Consider the following 15,327-nt stretch of genomic DNA (forward strand, 5'->3'; position numbering starts at 1 on the left):
TTAAGCACTGTTTCACTGTATTTTAAACATTTGACTTAATATCTATCATTAATTGTCCATTTTAGCCAATACACTGATTTACATTCATCAGATCACTCCACATTTGCTTCTGTGTGAACACACATCATACTTACATTCATAAAAGTTTGATTTCACTCTGCATTGTCTTCTTGTCAATTGTCTCATTTCTTTTTAGAGCATAAGTGCTTCAATAGGACAACAGCTAGTCATCCAATGACATCCTCTTTCCTTCCTTTATAATAGAACTGCTGATAACTGTGCTGGTAACACAGCTGCAGTTCAAACTATAATTCCTGGCCACTCTTAAGGTTCTGTTTCACTCCTCAACGATTCTTACTACGTACACCATGGTAGGTTCTAAGAATCCTCCTAAAAGAATAGCTGTCTACTTTGCCTTTTTACTTCTTTTTTTATCTAAGTCAAGTGGTCAAGCAATTGCCAAGAAGCAACACAGCTCCTAGGCTAACTTACCACAATTTTTATGGAAGTTGGCAAGAAAACAATGAGTCCAAATGAACTTAGACAAATGGGTTATATTAAGTTCACAGAAAGCAGCATTAGCTTCTGGTTGATGTTGGTGCTACTTGCCCCACTCTATGAGCGCAATGCAGACCAGATCTGGGAAGATGCTAAGCACACAAGTGTGTTTCACTGCTAAGGAACACTCTGCTAGTGGGAACTCCTAATCTTATAATGTTCCCCAGAGAAAGACATTACTTTATTATCCTGACTGTAAGCAAAACTCTTATCCAAATAGGAAAAATACATTCCTATCCTGAAATGTCTCTGAGGAGGTATAAGGTTTTTGGCTAGAAGACATGTCTCTAAATTTCTCTGGAGATAGTGACTGTTTTGTCTTTCCAAGGATGCTTACTTGTAAAACCATTCTTAAATTGGCTTCTTTGAATAGAGCATGTGCAGAAATGCTAGACCAGGAAGAATTATCACCCAAAACCAACTCCTTCTCAAATATGATTATGATGACATGATATAGATCAAGTTTACATTTGAAGCATATGAACATGGTAAAATAATATGATCAAATGAGGTTGAGTGAGATTCTCATGAAACTGAGCTAAAGTCCTGTTTTCTTATCCTCTTTCATCATAAAACACAATTTCTGCTATGTTGAAGACATTTTTCTTTTGTGATTGTTTTTACTTAAAGTGGAACCTAATCCTTATTGATGCAGTTGCTTTATATTTCTTTCCTTAAGAATATGTTGAAATAACATAACCTGATCTAATTGAATTGGCAAAATGTAAAAATGTACAAAAAAAGTAAAAAGATATAATACATCTAGGCCTAACATTACTAAAAATCAATCTAAGCAGATCTTTAAACTGTATTATAAAGATATATTTATTTATAAATATTTGAACACATTTCTTATTTTCTGAATGAAATTATTGAGATTTAATTATGTTTAACAATTTTAAGATTCCTGAATGAAAACTCCAAAAGTAGATTTCTTGAAATGAATTTCACACGTCTACTTAGAGTGAATGACAGTAACTTCTTCAATGTATTTCCTGATTTACTTTGTTTTAATGGATTACTAGTAAACATCTTTATGTGCTTAGTAACTACATGTATTTTTGCTAAACATGAATATCTTCTGCTTTTTGTCAGTGGCTGTCTGTGAATTATTCGCTGAGTTCATATGCTTTCTCCCTTTGCTCTGAGTTGGAATGATATCATGTGCCTGTGGCCAATGAAATAAAGGCAGAATTGATTTAAGTTACTCTCAGACTTGGACTCTAAATATTTTTCTATGGCATCCCCCCTATCAAATAGATTAGACTTTTGGATTCTACATTTTAAGACTTAAATTATCCTGTATTATAATGTATTACTAAATCTTACTTATTCTCATACTTCATCAAATAATGGACATAAATCATCTTTAGATGTATTTTTCAAAAAAAGATATATCTGCAACTTCTACATGACAAAAATTGTTTCCGTATACTAAGATCATTTTGAATTACATCAGAATATCTCACCTACACTCATGAGGAATGTATTCCTTCCATCTACTTAGAGATGCCTGCAGCCCATGAAGTCACAGAAAAAAAAAAAAAAACAAAACACAACAACAACAAAAACACCTCTTATTGCCAATGTTGTCAACACGGGAAACGACTTAGGTGATAATTCAATATCCTTAACAAATTCCTATTCTTCTGGCTTTCATCCAACCCTTGAGTTCTCAATGTATTACATTTAAACCCACTGTTCAAATAACCTGTTGTGTCATTTTTTTGATTCTCTTCTCTCATTAATATTTTCTACTTTGCTATTGTATTGTTATTTAACTTTCTGTTAACATATTTTTCTTTTCATGGAACAGAAATATCCATTGGGAAAAGCATGGGGAGCTAGTCCCATGATATTCTCCTCTGTTGCCTCCTCCATTAATAGTTACATTTATAGTAAGAGACCATGTTAATCAAAAGAAACAAGCTCACTACATGCCAGGCACCATGACAAGTATATTCACGAATTACCTAATTTCATCCACAGCCCCATGATACCACAAAGACACCTCTTAATAAACAATAAGTTAATGTTCTTTTTAAACATGGGATATTACTTACCCAATCTGTTAATAATTATTGCTTTAAAGTTGTTTAATAAGTTATTTTTATGATTATTAACGAATTTCAAATTTTATGTTTTACTTTCTTTTCCTCTGTTACTTTAAACTATTTGTATTATATCCACTTATATTTTCCTCTACGAAGTCTAGTTTGACTTTGAAGTTATATTCTGTTTTTTTACACTGAAGATGCTGACAGTCCGGGTGGAAGCTAAGAATGAGGTTGTCATTTCAGAATGAGTCAAAAGAATGATAGGGTCATTCTTTCAAGTCTTCAGAATATAGTACGAGGCACTGCTATTTTCCTTTAAAAATAACACAAATATAGAAAGTGTTATTAATCTATCTATCACTGAAAATGAGACTAGATAGGATAGGCTGATCATATAAATTTGAATAATGGTAATAGTCTGCCATCAGCTTCCAGAGGGCACTCATTAGTTACAACAAACAAGATTCTTACTGGGATACTGACGTCTATGATATTAAGGTAATCTGCTAAAATTGAAATACAGATATTATCTTTTCCAAACAAAACAGTTTTTACAACAGGTGACATGAGAGGTTGGGATTTAAGAAACTGTGTTTGTAAATCACTTCAAAGTTAGTTGAAAAATACAACTTTATTATTGTCAACTAGTATTATTTCATCTTATAACATTTTAAAAAATTTTGCCATTACAAAGCAGTGCTAATGTGCAAAAAAAGTTACTTAAGAAAATTATACAAGGAATACTTGTGAATGTATCCAATTTCAGTTTCTGACTGAAATATTTTCTAAAGTCAACACCAGTGTAACAACTATATGGCTTAACAACAGTTACAAATTAACTACATTTTGTATAAGTACTGGATTTTTGAAGCAATAAAACTGGCATGTTTATTAAGTTGCAAGCTTAATTCTTCCTGTGATTACAAACCTACTTGTAGAAAATAAGGTGTATAGTGACTTTATTAATTCTTGAAGTAATACCCTCATTTTGCATAAAGAATTTTGTTAGTAACTGGAGGACTGAGTCTATTAGATAGTATTGTGAATTAAAGATTAACACACCTCTGCCAAGCACTGTAGTATATGTTTAGAAGCTCTGCATGCAGAGACTATTAATTTCACAGACTGCCTTGCCCAATAATTGCAGTTGTTAAATTATACCAATGCAGTCTTGGGTATGTTGCTTGTTACTTGGATAGTATACAAGTTTCATTTTAAAGCATAGCTAATAACCATCTGTCTTTTGCAAAGATGTAAAATAAAACTAATGTGTTTCTAAACTGGCATGTAAATTGACTCAAGCTATTTTAATTTACTTTTTATTCATCTTATATTTTGCAATAAATCTTAGTCATTCCTAAAAATCTACCCATGAATTAACAGTACATAGAAGCAGGTTTAAGATTTTGTAATATTTCATCAATAGTAAAGTCAATTTCCATGCGCTCAAGAGTAATCAAAGGGGTGGCCTTACCATGGTCTTTGTTTTATGTCTGATATTTGCATTATGCTTATCTAAGGAGATATCTCATTGTTTTAAATTCAATTGTCTCATGGTCCATCATCTGACATTATATATATAAGCCATGCATATCTAATATATCATGTCAACTTCAACGTAATAAATATGAGAGAAAAGAATTATTATATTTGTTACAGTTGTTTTTCTGCATCTAATCTTATCATTTGTATGTTCTTCTAAAACCTGTGAAATAAAACCATTCTTTCATTTAAAAACAAGTCAGTAGTATTATAGAGTTCCTTATAAATAACACACGAATAATTTGAAAAGAAGCTCTATGTTATTAAACTTTAAAACTGATACAATAATGTTAAGGAGCAAATAACTGCTATTTGCTTATAATTATGTTAAATGGGGCCCCAGAAGCCTAGATTAAGCAGTTAAAACAAGACTTCACTTTGAAACATCTCAATTCAATAGATTGACTTCCACCATATTAGTGTAGAGTGCTCTGCTGAGCTGCACTCAGTAAAACTGATGACTGCTGTATAATATAATAGTAAGCCTCTAGAAAGAGTCCTAAAAAGGAGCGACAAATGAGAAAACATTTATTTAACAACTCTATAAAATTAGTTAAAAAAAAAGAAAAGGTGAAAGCCTGTGGTAGTTGGACCAAGACTATTCTATCTTTCTGCTCCAAGCTCAGGTAAACAGAGACTCTAGTCTGAACTGCTGAATATAAGAATACTAGACTTCCTCCTAACCCAGCACCCCAACAGAGGACTTTCTTTTGCAGAAGTGCAGGATATAAGCTGTCTGGTATTGAGGCAAAACCCTAGAGATTATGGTGAAGATATAGGGGATCCCTCTCACTCCCAATCCTTGCTTATAAAATTGAGTGTTTATTGGGACACTGTGTGCAGAGAATACAGGAGCCCTAACAATTCTTGCACCAGCTGCTGAGATAGTAGTTCCATGTCAAGAGAAGTAAGTTGAGAGGACTGCAGGCTGCTGTCCACCCAAACAGGTGCATTCTAAAGTGGAGTGCCCTTCAGAGGGAAGGTTGCCACAGTTCTACATTTAGTTCCAAAGCTCTAGCTTGGAGATTTTCCTTGGTAAAAAGAGCATGGGAGAAAAAAACATAAAAGAGACAGCTCCTACTTCCTTCTCAAAGTGTTTGACTTTATTTGCAGCAGAGAGTGAAGAATTTCAAATCTAAAATTGTTCTCAAGAACAGTGAGATTGTAATAAAAGGAATTTTAGAGGGGACCCAAGAAGCAGACTAAACTGCTGGCCAGTTGGTTTGCAGAGGAGACCTGGAATAAGACAGCAGGAAGAGTGCTCCTGGGTCAGAGCAAAAATAAAAAAGTGACTTCAACTATTCCTTAAAAGCAATCGGAATTTGATTGGATTCATCTGTAAAGTGATTTACACTCCAGGGAATTGTTAAAAAATAATAAAAGGAGAGCTAGTGCAATGTGAGAGCTGGTGTAATTAAGGGAGAAAGACTTACTAAAAGCACTGTCTTCATAGTCCACATGACTACACTGCCCTTCTCGATGACAACATCTAAGACTCAAACTACATGTGCGTAGAGCAATTGTACTGGAAAGAGACCTCACTAAAATAATCCACCAACTCAGTCACTGCATACATAAACAAGCAAATAATACTTACAAACACAAAAGGGAGAGAGGACCAGCATCTAGGGTCAGTACAATATACTATCTAAAATGATCAATTTTTTTCCACACATAAAAAAAGGAAACAAAGAAATATGAATCAAACACCAGAAAAGAAACACAGAAAAAACAAAAACTACCTATGACAGAGACAGAGAGAGATCAGAGATCAGATGTCAACTCTATCAGAAAACTTAAATTAGCATTTATATTTGCAGAGCTAAAAAACCCCATGATTAAAGAAATAAGAAATAATATGACAGCATACAAAACAGAGACTATCAGTAAAGGGATAGAAATTATAAAGAAGAACCAAATAAAAATTATGGAATTGAAAAGTTAATTTACTGAAATTAAAAAAAATAATAAGAAGGGGTCAATAGTATATTTGAAATAGCAGAAGAATAAGCTAACAAACTTAGATTTATAGAAATCATGTCAGGAGAAAACCAAGAAAGAATGAAAAAAAAATAAAGAGAGCCACAGAGAAATGTGGGATGATATTAAACGCCCTAACTTACATGAATGAAGGAACCAGAAAGAAAGGTGGAAAAAAGGATAAGAAAAAAATCAGAAAATGTAATGACTGAAAACTACCTCAATATGATTTTAAAAACAAAAATATTAATATACATATCTAATAAACCCAGTATACTCCAGGGAGAATAAACACAAAGAGATTTAAAACACACAGCATACTGGAAATACTGAAAGTAAAAGACAAGAAAAAATCATAAAGGCAGCAAGAATATAAATGACTCTTACTTTCAAAACAACCTCAATCAGATGAACAGCTAACTTCTTTTTTTTTTTTTTTTTTTTTTTGAGACAGTGTCTCACTCCATCACCAGGCGCCAGGCTGGAGTGCAGTGGCACGACCTCAGCTCGTTGCAGCCTCCGCCTCCCGGATTCAAGCAATTTTCCTGTCTCAGCCTCCCAAGTAGCTGGGACTACAGGCATGCGCCACCATGCCCAGCTAATTTTTTTGTATTTTTAGTAGAGATGGGGTTTCACCATGTTGGCCAAGATGGTCTGGATCTCTTGACCTCGTGATCCGCCCACCTCGGCCTCCCAAAGTGCTGGGATTACAGTCGTGAGCCACTGCACCCGGCCAACTGCTAACTTCTTAACAGAAACAGTAGAAGCAGAAAGCACTGGGATAAGATATTCAATGGCATGAAGAATAAAACTGCCAAACAAGAGTTAACAATTTTATATGCAGCAAAGCTGTCTTTTAAAAATAAAGACACCTATATACTTTTCCAGTCTCCGGCCTGACAGATTCACCACAAGCTGACTGAAAGCACCTGCATCTTAAGTGAACATCAGCCATAACCAGGCAGTACTCACTTTGTGCTTTTAATAGTGGTGGACATGGGTAGTGGCTCTTCTTAGCTGCTGTGGAATAGAGCACCAGGTAGATTCCTAAGTTGTCTGATTCCAGGCCCTGGCTCCTGGACAACATATTTGAATCCCTGACATGAGGCTAGGCCCAAGCTAGCCTAACTGGGGTCTTTCCCTTCAAGGTAGCCCAGGAGAGCTTGCCACCCTGAAGGAAAAGACCCAGGTTAGGCTAGCTTCACAACCTGCTGATTGTAGAGCCTTAGGTCCCTGAGTAAACATAAGTGGTAGCCAGGTACTGGTTACAGTGGGTCTTGGGTAAGACCAGTAGAGTGCTGGCTTCATGTCTGACCCAGCACAGTCCCAGTGGGAATGAGTTGGGGTGCTTGTGTCAACCCTAACCCAGCTCCAGGTAACTGAACAGGGAGAAGAAGAAACACAGAGAAAAGAGAGAGAGAGAGAGAGAGAGACAGAGCCAGAGAGAGAAGAGAGAGAGAGACAGACCCTTTGTTTGGAAGAAATTAAAGGAAGAGAACAAGAGCCTCTGCCTGATAATCTGGAAAATTCTTGCAGATGTCATTCAAGACCACCAAGGTGATATCTTTATGGCTCTGCAAAAACTCAGCTTTAGGTGCTCCCTAATGCAGACATGTTTACAGTGACTAAAAACTTGTGCTGCAACACGTAAATCCCTTTGAATATCTTGAAAGCCTTCCAGAGAAGGAAAGATATAAACAAGCCTAGACTGTGAAGACTACAATAAAGACCTAATTATTTAATGCCCAGTCACTGAGAAATCCATAGGTATCAAGACCATCCAGTACACATGACCTCACAAATGAACTAAATAAGGCACCATGAGCCAATCCCAGAGACTCAGCGATATGTGACATATCAAGCAGAGAACTCAAAATGGCTGTTTTGAGGAAACTCAAATAAATTCAAGATGATACAGATAAGGAATTCAGAATGCTATCAAATATATTTAACAAAAGAGACTGAAATAATTAGAGATTCTGGAGTTGAAAAATGCAATTGACATACTAAAGAATGCATCAGAGTCTCTCAATAACAGAATTGATCAAGCAAAAGAAAGAATTAGGAAGCTTGAATGTAGGCTATACGAAAATACATAGTCAGAGGAGACAAATAAAAAAAATGAATTAAAAACAAGCACACCTCCAAGATCTAGAAAATAGCATTAAACGACAAATCTAGGAGTTATTGGCCTTATGAAAGAAGTAGAGAGAGAGATGGGGTAGAAAGTTTATTCAAAGGGATAATAACAGAGACTTCCCAAGCCTAGAGAAAAATATCAATATTCAAGCACAAGAAGGCTATGGAACACCAAGAAGATTTAAACCAGGGAAGACTACCTCAAGTCATTTAATAATCAAACTCCCAAAGGCCAAGGATAAAAACGTACTTAAAATAAATAATATACAATGTAGCTCCAAAACATCTGGCAGCAGACTTTTCAGTGGTAACCTTACAGGCCAGGAGAGAGTGGCATGAGATATTTAAAGTGCTGAAAGAAAAAGTTATTCTAGAATAAAATTAGAAGGGAAGACTATCCTTCTGACATGAAGGAAAAATAAAAACTTTCCCAGACGAACACAAGGTAAGGAATTTTATCAACACCAAACCTGTACTACAAGAAATGCTAAAGGAAGTTTACCAGTCTGAAAGAAAGTGATGTTAATGAACAATAATAAATTAACTGAAGGTATAAAACTCACTGGTAATAGTAAATACACAAACACATGGAACATTGTAACACCATAATTGTGGCATGCAAATTACTTGTATCATAAGTAGAAACTATGAAAACATAAGCCAATAAAAAATAACTGCAACAACTTTTGAAGACATAACAGTACAAAAAGAAATACGAACAATAAAGTTAAAAAGTAGGGAAACGAATGTAAACTATAGAGTTTTATTCATTTTTCTTTTGTTTGTATTTTGTTTGTTTATGCTATCAGTGTCATCAGTTTAAAATAAGATATACAATATTATCTGAGAGCCTATTGTTAGACTTGAAAAATTAAAAGACAAAATATTAAACATACCACTAGAGAAAATTATCTTTGTTAACAAAAAAACAAGAAGAGAAGACCACAAAATAACTATAAAAGGAATGACAAAATGGCAGGAATAATTTCTCATGTATTAATAATAATATTAAATGTAAACGAGTTTAACTCTCTAGTCAAAAGACACAGAGTTGAATGGATTAAAAAAAAAAGTCTCACAATCTGTTGCCTACAAGAAACACACTTATCTTATAAAGACACACATAAACTGAAAATAGAGGGATGGAAAAAAATATTCTGTGCAAATGGAAATCAAAAAATAGCATAAGTAGCTACACTCATAGTAGACAAAATAGATTTCAAAACAACGGCTATACAAAGTGATAAAGAAGGCCATTATATAATGAAAAGGGGTGAATTCCACAAGAGGATATAATAATGATAAATATGTATGCATACAACACTGAAGCACCCAGATATACAAAACCGATATTATTAGAGCAAATGAGAGAGAAAGACTCCAATACAGTAAGAGCTGAAGACTTTAACACCTCGCTTTCATCATTGGACAAATCATCCAGACAGAAAATCAATGAAGGAACATTGGACTTTATCTGCAGCACAATACAAATGGACATAATAAATACTTATAGTACATTTCATTCTACAGCTGCCAAATACACATTGTGAAACCCTTTTCTTTCATATCTGGAATGCAACAAGGTTGCCTACTTTCACCACTATTATTCAACATAGTACTGGAAGTCCTAGCTAGAGCAATCATAGAAAAGAAAGAAAAAAATATATCAAATTGTTCTTACTTTCAGATGATACGCTCTTACATTTGGAAAAATCTTAAGACTCCACTAAAAAATATTAAAACTGATAAACTAAAAGTTGCAGAATACAAATCAGCATAGAAAAACAAGTAGCATTTTTATATAACAGCAAACAATCAGAAAAGGAAATAAAAAATGAATTCCATTTATAATAGCTACAAACAAAATAATTAGGAATTAATGTAGTCAAAGTAGTAAAAGATATCTACAATGAAACCATACAATATTAGTGAAAAATTTTGAAGAGAAAAGATATACCATGTTCATATATTGGAGAATCAATATTGTTAAAACTTCTATACTACTTAAAGCAATCTATAGCTGCAATGCAACTTCTATCAAAATATCAATGATATTCTTCTCAGAAAATAGAATAACAATCCTAAAATCTAAATGGAACTACAAAAGACTGAGAATAACCAAAGCTGTACTGAACACAAAGAACAAAGCCGGAAGAATCACATTACCTGCCTTCAATTTATACTTCAATTTAAACAGCATAGTACTGGAATAAAAACAGACACATAGACAAATGAAACAGAATAAAAACACAGAAAAAAATATAGATATCCACAGTGAACTCACTTTCAACAAACATGGCAAGAACATACATTGGGGAAACAGTCTCATCAATAAATTATGCTGGGAAACATAAATATCCATAAGCAGAAGAAACGAAACCCCTATCTTATTATATATACATAAATCAAATCAAAATGAATTAAATATTTAAATATAGGACTTCAGACTATGAAACTACTAAAAGAAATATTGCTGAAACTCTCCAGGATGTTAGACTGGACAAAGATTTTTGGGTTGTACCCTACAAACACAGACAACCAAAGCAAAAATTGACACTTGAAATTACATCAATTAAGAAGCTTCTGCACAAGAAATGAAACAATCAACAAAGTCCTCATCACTTTATAGAAAAAACCCTAATGATCCAACTTAAAAAGTGGGCATAAGGACTGAATAGACATTTTTTAGAAGAAGACATACAAATGGCAAGCAGATATATGAAAAGGTGTTTGTCACTGATCATCAAAGATTGCAAATCAAAACTACAATGAGATGTCATCTCATCCCAACTAAAATGGCTTATAACCAAAAGACAGGCAATAACAAATGTTGCCAAGATCCAGAGAAAAGGGAAATCTAGTACATTGTTGGTTGGAATGCAAGTTAATACAACCACTAGTTTGGAGGTTCCTCAAATTCTAAAAATAAAGCTACCATATGATCCAACAATCCCACTGCTAAGCATATACTCAAAAGAAAGAAATTCAATTTATCAAAGACATATCTGCACTCCCATATTTATTATAATACTATTTACAATAGCCAAGATTTGGAGGCAATCTCAATGTTCTTCAACAGATGAATGGATAAAGAAAACATGACATACGCTGAGGGGTATTGTTCAGCCATAAAAAAAAAAAAAATGACATCCTGTGATTCACCAGAACATACATAGAACTGGAGGTTCTTATAAGTGATGTAAGACAGGCACAGAAAGACACACTTCACATGTTCTCACTGATTTGTGGGTGCTAAAATTTAAACAACTGAACTCACGGAGATGTAGAGTGTAATGATCATTATCAGAGGCAGTCAAGGGCAATGGGAGGTGGGAGTGTGGATGGTTAATGGATACAAAAAATAGAATAAATAAGATCTATTATTTGATAGCAGAACAGGGTGACTATGGTCAACAATAATTTATTGTATATTTCATAATAACTAAGAGAGAAGAATTGCATTGCCTTTAACACAAAAAAAGATAAAGTCTTGAGTAGACAAATACTCCATTTACCCTGATATGATTATTACACATTGAATGTGTGTATCAAAATATTTTATGTTCCCCATGAATATATACACCTACTCTTTATACACAAAAATTAAAAATAAAACATTTTTAAAAGACTTAGACATAAGCGACAAAATTATAAAATATTCATGAGAAAAGATGAAAGACTTGGATAAATCTTCATGACCTTGGATTCAGCAAAGCTTTCTTAGATATGACATCCAAACTATGGCCAACCAAAAAAAAAATGTCAATTTAACTTTATAAAAAATTTAAATTTAAAACTTTGGTGTTACTAGTACACCATTTTAAAAAGTAAAAACAAAATAACACAGGAAGAAAATTTTTTAAAAGAATATATCTAATAAAGGACTTATTTCCAAAAAGATAAAGGCCTCACAACTCAATAATAAAATGACAACCTGATTAAAATATGGACAAAGGACCTGAAATGACATTATTTCAAGAAAGATATACTAATGGGTAATAAGCAAAACAAACAAACAAAAAATACATAAAGATGTCTGACATCATGATTTACCAGAAAATTCCAAATTAAAACCACAATAAGATACTACTTCACATCCACTAGAATAAAAAAAATTAGACACAAGGAAGTAATAGTGAAGAGATTTGAAAAAATCTGAACCCATATATGCTGCTTTTGTGATTATAAAACGATACCAGCAGCTTTGGAGTAGTCTGACAGTTCATGAAACAGTTGAACATAGAGTTACCAGATGGCCCAGTAATTTTTGCACTAGGTATATACCCAAGAGAAATAAAACATATGTTCACACAAAAGTTTCTACACAAATGTTCATAGTAGTATTATTTGTAATGGGGAAAAGATAGAAACAAGTCATAAACTGAGAAACTGATAAATAAAATGTGACTACAGCACCTTTTTATTTGGGAACCCGCAAGGAGCAACCACTGTCTGGCGCAGTCTTTTCTCTTACAGGAAGTTAGAGACTGATGACAGACAGGGAGGATACACAGTCTCTCAAAGCTTCGGATTGGAACAAACACACCATCATTTCCGTCTGAGGAAGGAGACTCCCTCCTCCCAAGCTTCTAAGGCCATTTCCTCTTTAGCCTTCTACATTACATCTCAAAAGGAATAGTTAAAAGTCAGCCAGAGGAGGGAGGGGTTGGCACTGCTGGCCAAATCTAAAGGGTTAAATCCCCTACTGCTAACCACAATCCTCTCTATAGATCACGGATATGATATGGAGGAATTTTCCCGGAAGGTACTGTTGTTGCTTAATCACGATTAGACCCTTCACCTAAGTCACGTGCCCCATGCTCTTGACCCTGTCACTTGTGCACCTCTTAGACTGCAAGCCTTTGAAAGGGCCAGGGTTTTCTTTATCGGGAGCTCGGTGGTTAAGGCATCTATGCCTACCACAGCTCCTGAAGGAAAAAAATTACCACTTCCTTCCCTGTTCAGTGTTCGGGAGGTTTGTTTGTGGCTGTTCCTGCTTCGCATCCACATGCCAATAGTAAAATGGCAATGACTAAGTCATGGATGGAGCAGGAATATCTTCTCCAGTTTATCTACTGGTAGGATACTACAAAGTCATTTGGCAAAAGGTACAGATATATAATTTAATTAGAGAAAGGAGAGAATAATTGTGAACAAGAATCCAACCTGGGATAGTACAAATTATAACTCTAGGCCATCTCCAAGCTCGTTTTTCTAGAACTTAACTTTTTCTCTTTCTGCAGGCTGTAATTTAAATATGGATGTAACCTAGACTCAGTCATACAGTTGATGATGATGAATTTAGAGATGTTAGAGCTAGAGAGCAGAAGAGACCTGGGTCCCACCCAGCATTACTGCTTTTAGGAGAGCTGAACATTAACTCTTACTGACAGAAAATTTACAGCCATATTATTAAAACCTCTGTATTTTGAGATCTCTTACAGTATACTAAATTTAATTCATACCAACAGTATAAATCATATAGTGGCTAATCATATAGTGAGTAACACGAATAAATTTAGTGCCAACAGATTTGTAGTCAAAATGCAAAATATATTTGATAAAATATATAGGTAAATACAGATTTTTAAGAATCCCTAAGTCTATAACAAAGAAAATTAAATTTGCTCTATAATAAATTATAGGTATAATTAGTATAGTCAAAATCAAAGTTTAGAGTACAACAAGAGATACTTAAGTCTTCCATAGAGTCAAGGAGGATCTCTCTGAAAAAGTGGTGTTTAAAATAAATCCTAAAGGAAGAGGTTTTGAGGGAGAAAGGTGTTTCAAACATGGGGAAGAACAAGTTGTTTAATTGTAGCAGGAGCGGCCGAGGGAAAGGATCTCTCGGACACCGGATACAGGAGAAAGGAATTTGTATTACAGCTGGGAGCTTTGTTGGCATGCGTGCCTAATAGCAAAACCTGCCCAACAAAGGGATGTTCAGCCTTTATATAGGCTTATACTTTAGATGCTACACGTGGAAGAATCTTAAGTTCATAGTTTCAGGAATTACATATGAAAGGGTTTCAGTTCATAGTTTCAGGAATTACATATGAAAAGGGCTTCAGTTCACAGTTTCAGGAATTACATATAAAAAGGGTTTCAGTTCATAGTTTCAGGAATTACATATGAAAAGGGCTTTAGTTCACAGTTTCAGGAATTACATATGAAGGGGTTTCAGTTCATGGTTTCAGGACTCACATGTGAAAAGTTTTCTGGTTTGATCTTGTGTTAAGTAAAAATAGTGCCTTCTCCATAGTGCCTTCTGGAGACTTTCCCCAGGGCCTAGCTTCTTGTTTTCAGGAAGGAGATTCAGGAGGCACCAGCTGACCTGCTCTCTGTTCTACTGAGATGCACAGTGGATGACAGAGGGGGAGGGGGTTCCAAATGCCTGGGTCTCCCTCCTCATAATGGCTCAGAAATAAGAGAGAGTGTTACAGTTTCAGGAAATAAAATATTTCCTAATGGTTGGAAAGATTAGAGCTGATCTTAGAAGTTGGAACCAAAGATACTGAATTGTAACAAATTTGCAGACACACCTTCAAACTGGAAGTCATATGATAAGAATTTTAAGCTAAAAAGTATCATTCAGAATACAGGAAATTAGCCGATTTTGCTGGGCAAAGAGAATAATCCAGTTTGAGGTAAACTGGAATTTTTATTCCTTTAGTATATTTAAATAGGACTGCCAAAGAGGCCATGGATGTGGCAGTTTGGATACAGAGACACAGGGAAGGTTTGAGCGGAATCATATCTGTTTTGTAGTCACTGGAATACTGATGGTAATTTAAGGATAAAAGTACAGCCAATTTTTATTTTGTGTGGATTCTGTATTTGCAAATTTGCCTACTGGCTACGCTTTGCTTCTAACCCCCAAATCAACACTTGGTGCTACTTTCCTCATCACAGGCAGAGCAGCAACAAAAGGTGAATCGCCTGACTCACAGCTCCTCGCCAAGGTGGAGCAAGGGACATCCTGCCTTTTTTCAGCTTCCATACTGTAGGCAAGTGAACTTTTTGAGGTCTGTTTAGAAACACGTAGTTCACA

Source organism: Sapajus apella, unplaced genomic scaffold (genome assembly GCF_009761245.1).
Source record: "Sapajus apella isolate SASKATOON/1434 unplaced genomic scaffold, GSC_monkey_1.0 scaffold28, whole genome shotgun sequence".
Taxonomy (NCBI): domain Eukaryota; kingdom Metazoa; phylum Chordata; class Mammalia; order Primates; family Cebidae; genus Sapajus; species Sapajus apella.